Source organism: Portunus trituberculatus, chromosome 48, assembly GCF_017591435.1.
Source record: "Portunus trituberculatus isolate SZX2019 chromosome 48, ASM1759143v1, whole genome shotgun sequence".
NCBI classification, from domain to species: Eukaryota; Metazoa; Arthropoda; class Malacostraca; order Decapoda; family Portunidae; genus Portunus; species Portunus trituberculatus.
Genome location: NC_059302.1, coordinates 16,518,509 through 16,537,820, shown reverse-complemented (window position 1 = coordinate 16,537,820; position 19,312 = coordinate 16,518,509). Strand labels below are relative to the sequence as shown.

At 42.4% G+C, this 19,312-nt stretch overlaps 1 protein-coding gene across 2 annotated transcripts in view; it reads left to right on the top strand.

The window, feature by feature from the left end:
* Positions 1 to 5,635: 5,635 nt before the first annotated feature.
* The window catches only part of LOC123498661 (rho GTPase-activating protein 20-like), a 190,534-nt gene continuing 176,857 nt past the window's right edge, over positions 5,636 to 19,312 (top strand). For both annotated transcript variants that reach the window (XM_045245982.1, XM_045245984.1), the window contains exon 1: positions 5,636 to 5,782. The gene's annotated coding sequence lies outside the window, so the exon portion shown is untranslated. The remainder of the gene's footprint in view (positions 5,783 to 19,312) is intronic.

Here is a 19,312-nt window from a genome sequence, read left to right as displayed (position 1 = left end):
AATTCTCCCATCCTGCATCTCTTAGCCTCCACCTTCTCCTCTTAGCTTTTGTATTCCTATTCTGTCTCCCATTCATCACTCCAATCTTGATCTTGATCTTGATGTTACAGGTGACGCAGGAATTACTTCTGCGTCAGGCCTTTGTATCGGCAGCGCCTGTAAGGAAAATACGAAAAAACACAAACAACAAGGAGGACAATCATCATCTTTCACACCACTAGTTCCTGCATCTAGCATGCCACATTCTCTCCAGGAATTATTTTACAGCCTCAATCATCCTTCCATTCGTCTCCCCACAGAGTCCCAGCGGCACCACCATCCATTCCCTTCCTGTCATCTCCACTCTGTCATGCTCCAGCTCCCTCAGCACCACTTGCATCATGTCATACCTGTCTCTGGCATACTTCACACACTCCAGCACCACATGCTCCACCATCTCATCCTCCCCCATGTCACACATCTGGCACACTTTGCTGTGGGACTCAGACCATCTATAATTCCTTGCATTCACATCCATGCACTGTGCCCTAGCTCGGAAGAGAAGATCCCCACCCAGGCTTCCATCATACCACTTTTCATACATTGGGGCCTCTTTCTCTCTATACCATTCCAAGGTACTCTTTTGCTCAATCCTATTCTTCCAGTCACTCAGTCCCACACCTTTCATTACTTTGTCTATCTCACTCCTCCACTTCCTTACACCCCATTCTCTACCCTCTCCATTTCTAACTATCATACTCTAGTCCTTCTCTAAGTGCCTTCCTTCTACCTGCTGAAAAGCCCAACTAGCTATTAGGCCACTCTTCACCACCATCCTGACACACTTTTCCCCCCACTTGCTACTCCTGACATTCCACAGAAACACATACATACTTTGCACTATGTTAACTATCTTTGAACTTAGCCCAATCTTTTCTAGCACTCTACCTAGCATTTCTCTGTTCACCCTATCATATGCTTTCTCTATGTCTAGAAAACCTAAGTATAACTTGCTACCATCTTTCTTCTTTCTCTCAATCAATTTATTCACCACAAACATATTGTCTTCAGCTCTCCTGTCCACACGGAACCCATTTTGCTCTTCACCTAACACTCCATCTCTCTCAATCCATTTACACAATCTTTCATTCAGAACTGCACTGAACACTTTTCCTACTGTGTTAACTAACGCAATTGGCCTGTAGTTTTTCAACTCATTCTTACTCTTGTACCCTCCCTTATGCAACAAGGTCACCCTGCATTCATTCATTCTCGGCACTCCCTCCTCCTCCCACACCTGGTTAAACAACTGTCATCCTATCAATCACAACCTCTCCTTCATTTTTGTACAATTCATACGGTATCTCATCCGGCCCTGCTGCCTTCCCATTCTTCTGCTTCACACATTTCTCCACCTCCTCCCTGCTGATCCTTTCATTCAACTCATCTGCATCCTTTCTCTCCAGTGTCACACGCCCTTCACTCACATCAAAGACCTCACCTACACCTCCAATCTCTTCCCAAAACTCTTTTATTGCCCTTCTCATTTCTTCCTTATCAGTCTTTCCAAAACTCTTTTATTGCCCTTCTCATTTCTTCCTTATCAGTCACCACTGCCCCATTCACCTCCAACCAGCGCTGGTCAGGTCTCGCCTATCTCTCTTGATCGTGATCTTGATGTTACAGGTGACGCAGAATTTCTTCTGAGTCAGGCCTTTGTATCGGCAGCGCCTGTAGGGAAAACAAGAAAAAAAAAAAAAACACAAACAACAACCATCTTTCACACCACTAGTTCCTGCATCTAGCACGCCACATTCTCTCCAGGAACTCTTTTACAGCCTCAATCATCCTTTCATTCACCAGCAGGCCGGTTTTGATCTTGATCTTGATACTACAGGCGACTCGGGATTACTCCTGAGCCGGGCCTTTGGATCGGCAGCTCCTGTAGACGACAAAATAAAGGCACACAGAAAAAAAGGAAAAAAAAGAAGAAGAAAAAGGAAACAGGGTCCTTTGCTCTAACCGTCTGTACATCTTGCACGCCACATTCTCTCCAGAAACTCCTTCACCGCCTCAATCATCCTTTCATTCGTTTCTCTACTCAGTCCCAGCAGCACCACCATCCACTCCCTCCCCGTCTTTTCCACTCTTTCGTTCCTATTATGCCCTAACTCAGTCAACACCACTTGCATCATCTCATACCTGTCTCTGGCATACTTCACACACTCCAGCATCACATGCTCCACCGTCTCGTCCTCTCCCGAGTCACACATCTGGCACACTTTGCTGCGGGACTCAGACCACCTGCAACTCCTTGCATTCACATCCATACACTGTGCCCTAGGCCCCTAGCTTTAAAGAGAAGATCACCATTTACAGCACACTATTTAAGCCAATTCCAATCAGACTGTACAGTTTGAGTTTGAAGGTGTAGACTAGCCTTTCCTATTTTCATGATTTCTATGAAGTCTTTTTGCCATGCTACTGCACCGGCATTCACAAAGTAATCCTTAAATCTATCTCTTACTACCTTTGCAATTTCAGGATAGTTTCGTGATCCCTGACCGTGTTGCAAATCTGTTGAATAATTAGGATCTGCAGTTAAGCCTGGCAAAATCATCTTGCTTATTCTATCCTCCCTATGGAAGCAGTCCTCTGGGGAATATTCTGAAGGGCATGCTTTCCGCAAATAGTTATGTAGCACAACACATGCCATGACAACTTTGTCAATACTTGTCAATTTGAGATTTATACAAGTGTGGAAAATTCTAAACCGGGAAGCCATAATGCCGAAGGCATTTTCTGCCACTCTCCGTGCCCTTGACAGCCTGTAGTTGAATACTCGCTTCTCACTATATAGGTCCTTTTGAGAATAAGGTTTCAAGAAATCTGTCCTTAATGCAAATGCCTCATCTCCCACGAATACATATGGCAAAACACAATTTGAAGTAGCTGTTACTGACTCATGTGGGATGCAGAGCTTTTCATCTTTGAGTCGCTTACCAAATTCTGTATTATCAATGACTCCTCCATCTGATACGCGACCATTAGTTCCAATGTCTGCCATAATGAATTCGTAGTTCGCATTTACAACTGCCATTAACACAAGACTGTTATATCCTTTGTAATTCCAATAATAAGACCCTGATTCTGATGGCGGCGTTATCCATACATGCTTTCCATCAACAGCACCGAGACAGTGGAGAAAATTCCATCTAAACTCGAACTGTTCTCCAACAGTCTTCCACTCCTTTTCTGTTGCCGGAAACTGAAACAGATAAAAGATACAATGCTAGAGAGAGAGAGAGAGAGAGAGAGAGAGAGACTTGCACTATATTTATAGGTGTTCTTTCTAGAGTGTTGCTAAGCCACCAGCTGATGCAGCAATGCTCCTGTAGTGAAACGGAACAGGGGAAACACTACTAAGGCAGATTACATTTTAAACCTGGTCGCTCGTAACTTAGAAGAGAGATCTGAGAGACATGATTACAGCTGAAAATAAAATCTCAAGTCTTGCAGAGATCGGCCTGTTGCTAAGAAACGCAGTGTTGCGATCAGCCGTTCATGAGGGCTAATGGACTTCCTCATTACGGTGTCTTTACATGTAATGAATGGAGTGACCATATTCAAAAGTTCTAAATATGTTGATTCATCCATGCGCATATAATTGCGCCATTCATCTGGGTCTAATTTCAGCTCTTTCATTAAACTGGTATGTGAAATTTGGTCCCTCTTCAGCAACCAGTCCTTTGTCCACTTTGAACGCTTCCTTTTCTTTTCGTTGAGGGCAATCACTATCCCGACTGCCATCACCTCGTCTTGGGTAAGTGACATGTTGCTCCTTCTCCTTTTGGCACCGACTGAGGTTGTCTGTCAGTTTGGTTTGAACGTGTAAACACTCTTCAAACATGTTGTGTTGGAGGTTTGATGAGCGTGTTGGCCAACATGCTTGACCGTGTAAAACCCCCTTTATGCAGCAGAGTCACCCTGCACTCATTCCACATTCTTGGCACTCTCTCCTCCTCCCACACCTGGTTAAAAAGCTCAGTCATCCTGTCGATCACAACTTCACCTCCATTCTTATGCAGCTCATACGGTATTTCATCCGGCCCTGCTGCCTTCCCATTCTTCTGCCTTTTCACACATTTCTCCACCTCCTCCCTGCTGATCCTCTCATCCAGTTCATCTGCATTCTTTCTCTCCAGTGTCACACATCCTTCTCTCGCACCAAACACCTTACCTACACCACCCACTTCTTCCCAGAACTGATTGCCTCTCTCATTCCTTCCTTCTCTGTTACATCTTCACCATTCACCTTCAAACTCTCCACTCCAACACTGTCTGCCATACTCTCACCTCTCAAGAACTTGTACCATTCACTGCCACCTTCCATGCCTTTCTCTCTTAAAGATTCAATCACACTCCTTTCACACTTTAGTTTGACCTTTACTATTATTCGCTTTGTCATTCTCTGCTGCTTCACATACATCTCCCATGCATTCTGGTACTCATTCTCTGCCTCATAACTTTCATGCCTCTTTTTCCTCAGCCACCTACATTGTCTACTTTTTCGCTCCTTCCTAGCCTCTCTGATTTCATCATTCCACCATGGTTTACGTACTTTCTTTCTTCTGCCTACTCTCACATACCCTATCTTGCTCTCTGCAGCACTCAGCACATCCTCTACCAGTCTCTCATTCAGGTGCTCCACATCATGTACACCTCCATCATCCCAGCTTCTTGCACTCAGATCCACCTGGAAGTTTTCCCACCCTACATCTCTCAGTCTCCACTTCCTCTTTTTACTCGCCACTTTCACTTCTTTCCTACCATGCAACAGGCACTCCACAACCAGCATATCGTGATCAGACACAATATCAGCCATACCATCCTCATCTATCCACATGTGTGACACAATTTCACGCATTCTTCCATTCACCAAGACAGTCTATCGCTGACTCCTGCTCCCTTGCACTCCAAGTCCCTCAGCCAAGGTTACATTCAGATTCTCTAACTCCATTTCATCCACAAAATCCCCAAGCATCTCACCATTCCTATTCACACGTTCTCCCAGAATTCCTACATGTGCATTCATATCACCCATCACCAGCACTCTCTCCCCTCCATGTTCTCTCACAACTCTCTTCAGTATGTCATACTTCCTCCTGTTCTCCCTCTCAGCTCTCACCCATGACAGTCATGTACACCACCGCCAGAACCATCTTCTCCACTCTGCCCCCCCCCCTCCATCTCCTACACCTATGATCAATGCTACATACAAAGGTTTAGATATTTCCTCATCCTCATCAGCTTTGATAGTGAGTTCACAGCATCACCCCCTGAACTGATCCAGACCGGAACTGGTATATATATATATATATATATATATATATATATATATATATATATATATATATATATATATATATATAGAGAGAGAGAGAGAGAGAGAGAGAGAGAGAGAGAGAGAGAGAGAGAGAGAGAGAGAGAGAGAGAGAGAGAGAGAACAGGTGTCTATCTATCTATTGATCTATTTACTAACATACTTACCTATCCACTTACTTAACTATCATTCTCTACACCAACCAACCAATCTGAATAGAGATGAAACAAAATTTATTCAAACTAGCAGCGGGGAGAATTAGAGTTCAGGCAAGGACCACCAGGGGGACTGTATTTACAGGCGCCATATTGATTTTTATAATGTTTGGATAGGTGTGGTTGGGATGGCGGCTGTCCTCGGGAAATTATAAAGATGGAATGACTCTAAATGTTAAGCAATCCAACCCAACCCTTCTGTATAGTAAGTGATTGCTGCTGCAAAACATGTTCTGTGCGTGTTTAGCGGGCGGGGTAGGAATTAATCAGGATTAAGTCCTGAATGGAAAGATGTAGAGTAAGATATTTTGACTAGACGGGTATTTAGAAATAGGGAACCATTTTCCGGCCTCATATTCTTACTCAGTAGGCTTTGGAATTGCTGATAAGGTGAAAATTTAGATGCTAAGATTAACCTGGCTATTGGACTGTGTAAGTGATAGGAGTTTGCAGGTACGTATATATTTAAGTTCTCGGTGCATTTAAACGATCCACAAGCCTGAGTTATTTGGAGATTTAATTACATGGGTATTCCTAAGTTTTACCCATATTTTTGTACCCAGTTACCAAGTTTTCAATGGTAATGTACTGTTGTGGAATTTCCAGTGCATTCAACATTTGTGTAACTAAGTTGAATATTCACACATTATTTATGTCCAAGTGAATGTATATTCGTATCAGGAAGTGTATGAAATTAGTTATGATTGAAATCTGAACGAGAAATCATTTCAGGGTCTTTTCCTCTCATTCCTCAAAATTAGGTCACATCAGATTAACAGATTTGCAAACTCCAGACGAGATTTGGGTACTGGAGGCTGAGGGTTTGTAGAGGTGTTAGGGAACAAGACGCCTTGTTATCAGGGCACTTTATCAGTTAGGGCTGATTGGGTGGGCCGGAGTCAGGTTAGGGTAAGGTTAAGTGGATTGGGAAGGTTCTACAGGAACTAATTATCATGTTTTCCTTTTCCTTATATGTAGGAAGTTGGGAAACTGGGAAGGTTTTGTGGTAAGGTGGTGGATTATTGTATGTTGTGGCGAGAAGGGAATGTTACTGCTACTGACAATCATTTAATCACAAGCTTTATCTTTCCCTTTTCACAACAATATAGTGGGAATCTCGAGTTTCAGGATCTGTTAGGATTAGCAGTGGTTGGATGGACTAATGGGATGACTTGAGTGGGTGGGAATTTGGCACTGTCCTAATAAAGATTCCCACAAAACTCTCAAGTTTCCTGTGATTAAGGAAAGAAAATGAGAGACTGGTGCTGGTGTCTAAGAGTAAAACTCCTGGCACTGTCCTAATAAAGTTATCCCTTTAGCTCTCCTTGCTTCCTAGCTTCCACTTTGCAGCTCCTTCACTCAGCTGACAGGATGGGGGAATGAAAATATGATAACCAAAACTAACCTAACCCAAACATTAACTTAACCTAGCTAACTTAGTAATCTAGTTGAGGTGACACACCACACAGATGCATTTTCCTTAGAACCCTTCTGACCAATAGCATGGTTAGGTTATGTTTGTTAGCTTAAGTTAAAGTTAAGGTTAGGTTAGTTTTGGCTATCATATTTTCATTCCCACATCCTCTCATCTGAGTGAAAGAGCTGCAAAGTGGAAGCTAGGAAGCAAGGAGAGCTAAAGGGATAACTTTATTAGGACAGTGCCAGGAGTTTTACTCTTAGACACCAGCACCAGTCTCTCATTTTCTTTCCTTAATCACAGGAAACTTGAGAGTTTTGTGGGAATCTTTAAATTTCTAACTAATCTAACGTGACCCAACTGACACTCCCCTCCTTATTTATTTATTCCTTTTCATCAAATAGAAGGAAAAATAAGTCAAATTTGGTACTTTTCTAATATACATGCCCCTCATGTTCTCATTTCCCGGCTCCTGCTTTGTAGCTCTTTCACGCAGCTGATTTAACGTCACATATAGAAAGCCATGCTATTGATCAACAAGAGAAAGAGAAAGAAAAAGAGTTAATAGATGGAGGCAATGGAATTAAAACAGGAGATGGAAAGGAAATGAATAATAAATGGAGGTAATGGTAATAAAACAGGATTGAAAGCAAATGGATAATGAATGGAGGAAATGGGAGTGAAACAAGATAGGAAGAAAAATGAATAACGAATAGAGGAATAGGAGGATATTAGGACTAGTGATGTACCGATGCATCGGTATCGGTATCGGAATCGGTGGTATCAGCCCATTTTTTGGGTATCGGTATCAGTATCGGCTTATTTTATGCCGATACTTTAGATACCTAAAAGGAATTTACTACTTAGTGATATATTTTATATAAGATATTGATGATACCAAATTAATATAATACGGCGTATTAAGTTTCCGTGGTGATTACCGTATGTCATAGAATACTGTTTTCTGTGGTAATAAACCACAACCTCTAAATTGGACGGGTACGAAATGCGTATAGGCTGAACTCCGGCATCCTGTCACACGGTCAGTCATGAGTCACCACGCATTCTCACTGTCTCTCAGTCAGACGCTGCTTCTCCACCCACACAAAGTTCACACAGGTGAAAAGCTTATGTTTTTTAACTATAATCTAAGAATGTCAAACTTCAGATATTGAGAATCCAACAAATATATATATATATATATATATATATATATATATATATATATATATATATATATATATATATATATATATATATATATAGTCAGGCATTTTGCATTATTGTAAATAACAGCATCTTCTTATTTGATTTATAATTAACAGTGCTAGTGCTAGCCTTTTCCAAGATATCATACTGGAATAGGTGGAAGCTCGAATTATATATGTATATTAATTTTAATGCAAGTTTAATTTTTGAGTTACTTGTGTTAACCTAAGGATGTAAAAACTCCATAACTAAAAAAGTAACGATTCTGTTTTGTAATCATGTGCATTGTGTATAATTTGTTACATATTAATTATTTAAGATCATAGCAATACACTAGAAATTTAGAATAAAACTAAACTTTTTTCTATTTAATTGAAAAGATTAGGTGAAAGCTCATTTTTCTGAATTGGTCTACTAATGTCTAATGAATTAATATCAAAGGATGTCAGATTTAATTAAAGAGAAACATACACAACAAAATGAGTTTCTTTTGCTAATATTTTGTGTCTGTTTTACAATTTTAATAATTTAAAAAATAATTTTGATTGCCAAAATATCGTCAATAAAATTAATAATGAAAATGCTCAAGACCAAATGGTCGCTAAAGGAGTAAGAAGTAAGAATTTAAAATAACTGACAAGAATCAGAAGACTGAGAAGATATTCATTCCAATTACTGAGTAATTTAGCTTTGCAAATGGCTTCAAAAAGCTTCTAGAATTACTCCTATTTCACAAACGTTCTCAGAAGGACTTACAGCATCCCCCAAAACAAAGCCTCCCATCTGATAACGCTCGCCGTCCACCAACTCATCCTGGTGTCCAGTGCAGTAATTACTATAAGTAGTAGTATCGGTATCGGCCTAAATAGGTGGTATCGGTATCGGTATCAGAATCGGCCAAAATTTTGGTATCGGTACATCTCTAATTAGGAAATTGCCATGTAGGCATGTGTGTGTGTGTGTGTGTGTGTGTGTGTGTGTGTGTGTGTGTGTGTGTGTGTGTGTGTGTGTGTTCCACTGTTTGATCTGCTGCAGTCTCTGACGAGACAGCCAGACGTTACCCTACGGAACGAGCTCAGAGCTCATTATTTCCGATCTTCGGATAGGCCTGAGACCAGGCACACACCACACATCGGGACAACAAGGTCACAACTCCTCGATTTACATCCCGTACCTACTCACTGGTAGGTGAACAGGGCTACGTGAAGGAGACACACCCAAATATCTCCACCCGGCCGGGGAATCGAACCCCGGTCCTCTGGCTTGTGAAGCCAGCACTCTAACCACTGAGCTACCGGGCGTGAGTGTGTGTGTGTGTGTGTGTGTGTGTGTGTGTGTGTGTGTGTGTGTGTGTGTGTGTGTGTATTTTACCTAGTATTTACCTAGTTGTAGTTTTACAGGGCCTGGGTTTTATGCTCGTGTGGCCCCCATCTCCATATCTACACATCCAATCTAACTTTAAAAGTATGCACACTCGTTGTGTATGTGTGTGTTTGTGTGTGTGTTTGTGTGTAATTCACTGTTTGATCTGCTGCAGTCTCTGACGAGACAGCCAGACGTTACCCTACGGAATGAGCTCAGAGCTCATTATTTCCAATTTTCGGATAGGCCTGAGACCAGGCACACACCACACACCGGGACAACAAGGTCACAACTCCTCGATTTACATCCCGTACCTACTCACTGCTAGGTGAACAGGGGCTACACGTGAAAGGAGACACACCCAAATATCTCCACCCGGCCGGGGAATCGAACCCCAGTCCTCTGGCTTGTGAAGCCAGCGCTCTAACCACTGAGCTACCGGGCCGTATGTGTGTGTGTGTGTGTGTATGTGTGTGTGTGTGTGTGTGTGTGTGTGTGTGTGTGTGTGTGTGTGTGTGTGTGTGTGTGTGTGTGTGTGTGTGTGTGTGTGTTTATTTCCCTAGTTGTATTGTACAGGGGCTCATAGTGTCCTGTCTCCATGTCTCTATTTGTCCAATTTTTCTTTAAAGTTATGCACATTATGTGCTGTAACAACTTCACTTCTCCACTTCTCCACCATTCTATGTGGAAAACTATTTTCCAATAGCTTTCACACACTGCCTCATTCTAATCTTCTTTACATGCTCTCTTGTCCTTCCAGCTTCTTCTGTCACCAGCAATCTTTTCAATGTCGTTTACTATTTTATACATTGTTATTAGATATCCTTGTTGTCTTATACCTTGTAAGGTTGGCAGTCCCACTTCCTTCAGCCTTTCCTCATATGTTAGGTCCTTTAGTTCTGGCACCATCTTTGTTGCTATATTCTAGGTCTGTTCTGATCTTCTTATATCTTTTTTCAAGCTCAGCAACCACACCACTGCTGCATGTTCCAATTTTGGATGTTTCATGCTCGTAATAATTTTTTCATCATATCTTTGTCCATGTATTGAAATGAAACTCGAACATTAGTCAACATTTTACATGCTAATTCAAATATCTTACTTGTGTGTTGTTCAGGGTTCAGATTTTCCTGTATAACCACTCCCAGATCTTTTTCCTCTTTTGTCTTTATTATTTGTTCTCTCCCATCAGATAGTTCCATACCGGTCATCTCTTACTTTTTCCTGATTGTATTACTTGACATTTCATAGCATTGAACACTAACTTCCATTTCTTACTCAACTTATAAATTTTGTTTATATCCTCCTGCAGCAACAAACAATCTTCTCGAGTTTTGATTACTCTCAGCAATTTTGTATCATCAGCAAAACAAATTAACATAACTGGTTACCCCATTTTGTATGTCGTTTACATATACCTGGAACATAATGGGGGCTAACATTGACCCTTGTGGCACTCTGCTTGTTATTTTACTCCAAGATGAGTATGTATCTCTAATCATAGTTCTCATCTCTCTGTCCTTTAAGTAATCCCTTATCCAATCTAACAAAGTGCCTCTCAGTACTCCAATGATCTCTAACTTCCACAGTAGTCTACTGTGAGGGACTTTATCAAAAGCCTTTTTTATGTCCAGGTGTATCTCCATTTATCTAATTTTTCTTTAAAGCTATGCACATTATGTGCTGTAACAACTTCATCACTCAATGCATTCCATTTTTCCACCATTCTATGTAGAAAACTGTACCTTCCAATATCCTTCACACACTGCCTCTTTCGAATCTTCTTTGCATGTCCTCTTGTCCTTCCAGCTTCTGTCACCAGCACCTTGTCTATCTTTTCAATGCCATTTACTATTTTATACATTGTTATTAGGTCACCTTGTTCTCTTCTATCTTGTAAGGTTGACAGTCCAATTTCCTTGAGCCTTTCTTCATATGTTAGGGCCCTTAGTTCCAGCATAATTTTTTTAGCTATCTTCTGAATCCATTCTAATCTCCTTATATAATTTTTCAAGCTTGGTGACCACACCACTGCTACATGTTCCAACTTTGGATGTATTATGCTCGTTATAATTTTTTTCATCATATCTTTATCCAAGTACTGAAATGCCACTCTGATATTAGTCAACATTTTATATGATGATTCAAATATCTTTCTTATATATGTGTTTTTCGGGGTTCAGATTTTCTTGTATAACCACTCCCAGATCGTTTTCCTATTTTAATCTTCATTATTTGTTCCTCTCCCATCAGATAGTTCCATACTGGTCTTGTCTTACTCTTTCCTAATTCCATTACGTGACATTTCTTGGCATTGAATTCTAATTTCTCTTTCTTACTCTACTCATAAATTTTGTTTATATCCTCCTGTTATAACATACAGTCCTCTTGGGTCTTGATTACTCTTAGCAGCTTTGCATCATCAACAAACAAATTGATATAAGTGGTCACCCCATTTTGTATGTCATTTACATATACCTGGAACATTATGGGGGCTAACACTGACCCTTGTGGCACTCCACCTATTACTTTACTCCAAGATGAGTATGTATCTGTGATCACAGTTCTCATCTCTCTGTCCCTCAAGTAATCTTTTATCTAATCTAACATAATTCCTCTGAGTCCTCCTATGATCTCTAACTTCCAAAGTAGTCTGCTATGATGAATTTTATCGAAAGCCTTTTTTATGTCTAGGTATACTTTGTCCACCCATCCATCTCTGGTCTCCTGTCCTTCTATTACTCTTGAGTAGAATCTTAGTAAATTTGACACACATGATCTTCCTGTCCTGAACCCAGTTTGTATGTTTTAATATACAGTAAAACCTCGCTTGACGAACGTCTCTAAGGACGAACAATTCGGGAGAAGACCAAAAAATGTATCAATATATCGACCTAGGGGACAAACGATATTTCAGGGGACGAACGCGGTTAAACGGCTCGCCGGGAGGCGAGCCATTTGTATGATATGATAGCCAACCCAGCTATCACACAACAACAAAACAAAATATAAGCACAAAAGAAAATAGAAACAGGAACATACGAAAAATATTACATAACATAATCTCTCTGCCACCACAATTTTCTCCTGTTTTTCCTGGGCATGGTGATGTTACCGGCGCGCTCTACTGTAGCTTCCTTGGCGTTATCCTCGCTGCTCTGGTGGCTCTCAGCGTTGCTGTCATCATCATCCTGGCCATGTCCAGGTACTGCAGATTGTGGCACATCCATCGCAGCTGTTTCCTCGCTCGCCTGGCAAGGAACACCACCCTACTGCCCGCTCCTCTCACATTGAGCATCACCTCCGAGGATCAAAGAAACTTCCTGGCCACGTGCCTTTAACTTCCCTTCTTGGAAGTCCAAACTTGCCCCGCACACGCGTGAGGAAGTCAATCCCCAGCAGGCAAGGGTCTTCTAAGGCAGAGACGAAGACTGGCAATCTTTCCATGTTTCCCACACCGATGTTCACTATACAGGCAACCCCCGTTTAACGAAGGGGTTATGTTCCTAAAAAACACTTCATTAAGCGAAACTTCGTTAAGCGAACCGATTATAACAAGTTTAACCCCTGGTTTGAACTTCCATTGAGAGTAAGCAAAGCGAGAGTGCATCATAGTACAGTAATAGGTTTAATGAAAGTAAAAATTATGAAGTTAAACATTTAGGTAGTTTAATTTAAGTCATTATAATGTACACTAATGTATGTATGTACGTAACTTTATAATGTTGATGATCTCAACTTTATGAAGGGAGGGAGAGTGAAACAGGAAAGACACTAACCGGCAACCTGTGGAATGTAAACAAAGTGCGCATCATGGTACCGCATACAAAACTTATGTACCACATTTCCACAAGGCTTTCCATTTTATCCATTGTAGAGTCACGAGTTCAGGTGGTTCTTTTAGCCTTCAAGAAAGATACGGTCTCACCAGCCTTCTTAATAGAGTCTGCTGACTTGAAAATAGTAGACAGTAGACGGAGTCAAGATGGTGGCTAGCAATGTTATTAGTTTTCTGGCCTCTCTCGTGTCTGTGAATAATACCCAGCTTCACTTCGAGAGTAAGACACTTCCTGGTCTTCTTAGGAACGTTAGGCCACATTGCAGGGCGTTTTGGTGGTAAGTTGAACTAGGGAAGATGAGCTGCTGGTGACGCTGTTATGTTTTGACTGGGGAGTGAGTGGTGCGCGTGATCTTGATCTTGATCTTGATTCTACAGGTGACGCAGAATTTCTTCTGAGTCAGGCCTTTGTATCGGCAGCGCCTGTATTGTCCACGAGAGGCTTGATCTTGATCTTTATTCTACAGGTGTCTCAGGATTTATCCTGAGGCAGGCCTTAGTACCAGCAGCTCCTGGTGTATTCAAAAGCCTGTCAGCTTGCATGATACAGTGGGGCTTTCAAATTTGGAAAAAATTACCTGGATAAAACTTTGTTAAAGCGAGTTTGGTGTTCGTTAAATGAGCAGATGGTAGTAAAATAAAGCCTTCGTTGTAGCGAAATTTCGTTGTGTGAACCTTCGTTAAACGGGGGTAACCTGTAACGGGGCCCCACATAGCGGCACTGACTTGTGACGCTACACAGCTGTTGTATAGCTCTGGCACGCTGCGCACATCCAAAGTCCTCTCTCATGACTGTCTTCTCGGATCTTGTCTGTCTTCCTCCCCATCCCCCTCTCCTCCATTTCATCATGTCATCAACGTTCAGTCTCTCAAGTAATTAATAACCTTTTCTTTTTTATTCATTTTATTATTATTTTGATAGCATTTAGGTAAGTAAAACAATTTAGGCTTTCTATAATTATTTCGTTCATGTCATGCATACATTAAAGGTCTATTTTGAATGGGTTTTATGGCCAAAGTATGATTTTTTGGGGGGTCTGGAACGGATTAATGGTATTTCAATAAATTCTTATGGGAAAAATTGATTCAGGGGACGAACAAATCGGGTAACGAACAGGATTTAGGAACGAATTATGGTCGTGAGGTGAGGTTTTACTGTAACATATTCTTCTTCTAGATATTTAACCCATTTTTTCTTGGTAACAATTTCACATCTTCCCCACAACACTTGCAAGTGACACCAGTCTGTAATTTAATGGCTCAGTTGACTTTCCTCCTTTGAATATTCATTCTAATGATAATCTCCTTTCTTTTAATGAACTTGTAACCATTTCCCAAATTGGTTCTAACAACTGATCATTACATTCCTATAGTGCCCAGCCTGATTCACCATCTGGCCCCATTGCTTTTCTGACATCCAAATTTTCTAGTTGTCTTCCAATATCCTCTTTGTGCACTGTGATTTCCTGCAGGCCTCAGCAGTGCAATGTCCTATTTGGTTTTATAAACTCCTCTTCTACAGTGAACACAGTTTTGAAACTTTCATTATATCACACATTTCCTTTGGTGTTTGGTATGTCTTCTTTCCTTCAATTATTTTTTCTATTGTTTCTGTATTCTTCTTACCATTTATAAGTTTGTAGAAAAGCTTGGGTTCATCTTTACTTTTCTGCACCACATCTTTCTCAAAGTTTCTTTCTTCCTCTCTCCTTACTCTAATATATTCATTTCTCGCATCCTTATACTGCTGTCTGTTGTTTTCATTTCTCTGCTTTGTGAGTTTCTTCCAAGCTGAATCTTTTTCCCTTTTAGCTTCTATACATCTGCCATTACCAAGCATGTATACTCCCTCATTATATTTCTGTAGGAATATTTCATATTTCCCCCTGTACTGTTCTGTTCATAATGTTCCACCATTGTATTTCACCAAAAAATTTTCTCAACTTTTCAAAATTTCTTCTTGTATAATTTAATCTCTTTTTTGTAGTCTTCTCTGTATCTTATCACATCCTCTTCCTGCATTTCCAATACTAATGTTACATGGTCACTTCTTCCTTTTGGACCAAGGTATTGTATGCTGGGAGGGCGCTCTGGCTTCTCTGCTGTACCGTGTTGATTCTTTCACCCACTGATCCATCGTATTCACCAAGGTTAACTGTAACAACTCCTCGCTCCACAATCCAGCATTACCCATTACTTCTATCTCTCTCCAGTTTACTCTTTTACAGTTAAAGTCTCTTACTAATAGTATTTTTCCATCTCTTCTTATCATATTATCCAAGCACTTAATCACCTCTTCTTATATTTTCTTATGTTTCTAAATTCTCCATGTATTTATCTTAGGTGGCACATATGTAGCTATGATTCTCCTGTTTTCAATTCCTCTGTTTTGATTGTTATTTCTATTTCTTCTGCCATGCCATCACCATATTGCACATCCTCCACACACATATTATCATTAACCATTATTAGTACTCGGCTTCCCCCTTTTCCCTTCCTGTCTCTTTTCCAGCTATTATATCCCTTTTTCTTAAAGCTAACATGGATCTCCACTTTTAGTTTTGTTTCTACTATGCACATTATATCTGGTCTTTTTTTTCCTTCAAATAATCTCTAACCTCCACCACACTGGATAACAACCCATCTATATTAGTATAAGTCACTCTTAATTTGTTACCTCATCCATTGCCTCCTCCTTTTTCCGAAGATACCACTTCTTCATGATCTAAAAACATCCAGTAGAAATTCTTTTTCCTCGATATTCGTCCTTTTCTCATTATTTTTCCTTAACTTCATTTCTTAACACTCTCTCCTTTCCTTTTCTTCCAGGATCATATCTCTTTTTATCCATATATCATTAAATTCAGTATCATCAGCCAGTTTCTCTTTTCTCGTCATTATCTCCTCCACCGCCACTGCGATCTCATTCTCACTTTCATTGGTTTCTTACTCGAAACACTGTTCTCCCAATTGCAGTTTATTACAGAGCACAGAACTAGCAGCACAGCAGGCACCACAGTCTTGGTGATCACACGTCTCCAACGTCGTGTCTCCCTCCTCTCATGGCCGTCTCCTCCACTGGCACGGCGGCAACACATGTAGGGAGTCCCACGCACTCGTAAGGGCCCACAACTCGCCCACACTGGCTCCTCGTGCTTGATCCGTCGCTCGTGCCTCTCCTGCGGCACGACCTGCACACAATCTTCGCTGGACAGAACAGGGGTAGTGGTGTGTATGGCGGCTGGTGTCCGTCTGCTGCGCTGGCTAGCCTGGAAAACGCCGCCTCTTCTCATAGCTGCCGGCAAGAGCCACGTCAGTTTGGGGGGTAAACTACCTTAATTTAACCACAAACGAGCGGTAGTGAGCCAACAACACTCCGTCAGTCCACACTCCCCCCTGATATCTAAATCACCCAGGCACTCAGTCACCCATCTTCCACAAGCCCTCAATCACACAGCAGACACCTGGTAGATTGTTTGATTCTAGCAGAACGCCTCAGCACCACACTCCCAACATCTTCACCGTTTCTCTCCGGGTCCTCCTCCTCACGCTGCTCTTCATTATTAAGGGGGCGACGTTCAGACCAAAACCTAGACGTGTGAGGCAGTACTTTCGCCCTTTGTACATAACAGTCTGATATGGCCAGAGCGACTCGTGAATGTGCACTTGTAAGTAGGCATGCTTAAGATCTATGATGGACACATTCTTACCTTGCTTCCGCCACTCTCTTAGTCTGTCGGCACAGACATCAGAATCTGCCGTGTAGGTGTCTATATGAGTGTTCAGCTCCCTGAAGTCAAGAACAGGCCTCACCTTTCCTTTGTTGTGCTGCACAACTGCCATAAGAGGAATCAGTCCTTTTGCAGGACCGTGCTTGTACTCGTCGTGCGGCACCAACCATCCGTCTATTATCCACTTATCCACCTCCTCCTCATACCGCGATCTTATTTCACTTGGCACAGCGTACTCCTCCACCTTGTTCAGCAAGATGCCGGGCTCGTCTCCCCCCGACCACTTCCACGCCGCCGTCCAGGTGTTACTTGCAGTATCATAGGCAACACTGAAGTCCTGTTCATCCACTTGTATGTCAGTGGTAGCGCCTCATTCACTGCTTGTCCAGAGAGGAGGCTGGCGCTGACGCCTCCCCTCCACGGTCGTTTCCCGGGCATGCCAACGCGATGTGGCCCAGGACACCACAGCGGTAGCACCTCACACCACGTCTTGAAGTGTGTCCAGCGCTCCTCTGGCTCCTGCCGCTATAGGTGTCTTGACGAGCCAAGCAGTCTCTGGCAAAGTGGTTCACACCATTGCAGACGAAACACCGTTGATCTGGGCCAATGTCCGTATTCCCAGCCCTGGCGCCGAGACATACTTTATGGACACCACCGGCACCGATGTCACGGACCAATGCCCTCGTCCGCGCCAGGATTTGAGGCAGGTCAAGTGTCTCCATCCGCGAGCCCGCTCTCAGTAGTCGCCTGATGCCTTCCGGAAGACCAGCGACGAAAGCACAGGCGAGTCCCTTCTCGGACATACCTCTGAACAGTGATGCCAGGCGGCGTAACTCCGCCAAAAAGACATCCGGACTCTCACCAGCTTGTAGTTTCCGGCAGATGAACTGTTCAGATGCGATATACGAATCCACGGCAAAAGCGCCCACAAGCGCCGCCTTGATCTTCTCAACTTTCTTCCTGTCCGCCTCTGCAAGCTGCAAGTATACGGCGAATGCACCTCCCGACAGACGCAGAGGGATAACACTGGCCACATCACTGACGTTGCGCAGCTTACAGATGAGCTCGAGCTTTTCTATCCATTCCACCACAGACTGCGCGCCTGAGCCGTCGTACTCCGGTATCAGTCTCAGATCAAGGGAGGGCTGGTCTGCCATAATGCCTAGATAGCTTGTAGCAGGGCGTAACTCGAAACACTGTTCTCCCAATTGCAGTTTATTACAGAGCACAGAACTAGCAGCACAGCAGGCACCACAGTCTTGGTGATCACACGTCTCCAAAGTCGTGTCTCCCTCCTCGCATGGCTGTCTCCTCCACTGGCACGGCAGCAACACATGTAGGGAGTCCCACGCACTCGTTAGGGCCCACAACTCGCCCACACTGGCTCCTCGTGCTTGATCCCGTCGCTCGTGCCTCTCCTGCGGCACGACCTCGCACACAATCTTCGCTGGACAGAACAGGGGTAGTGGTGTGTATGGCGGCTTGTGTCCGTCTGCCGCTGCGCTGGCTAGCCTGGAAAACGTCGCCTCCTCTCATAGCTGCCGGCAAGAGCCACGTCAGTTTGGGGGGTAAACTACCTTAATTTAACCACAAACGAGCGGTAGTGAGCTAACACTTCCCAACCTAATCATTTACTCCACTTCCTGGTCCAGCTCCTGTGTGCTGTCCTGAAATAGCTTTATAATTCATTCTCTTTGCAAATTCTCTCTTCTTGCTCTCACGAACTTGATTTGATTTTTTTTTCCTTCAGCCAAGAAATTAAGATAAATTTCCTGTTATCCACTGTATCCCACACACACTGTGTGTATGTATTTACCTAGTTTACCTAGTTGTATTTACCTAGTTGTAGTTTTACAGGGCCTGGGCTTTATGCTCGTGTGGCCCCGTCTCCATATCTGCACTTATCCAATCTTACTTTAAAAGTGTGCACACTCGTTGCAGACACTACTTCTTCATCTAAACTGTTCCACGTCTCAATACATCTCTGCGGGAAACTATTTTTTAATATCTCTCAAACATCTTCCCTTTCTCAGCATTTTACTATGCGATCTTGTGCTTCGGATGTCATATTCTTCTCTTAAGATCAGTTTCTCATTATTCACTTGGTCCATTCCGTTGATCAATTTAAAGACTTGTATCAGGTCTCCTCTATCCCTTCTTTGTTCCAAGGTTGGTAGA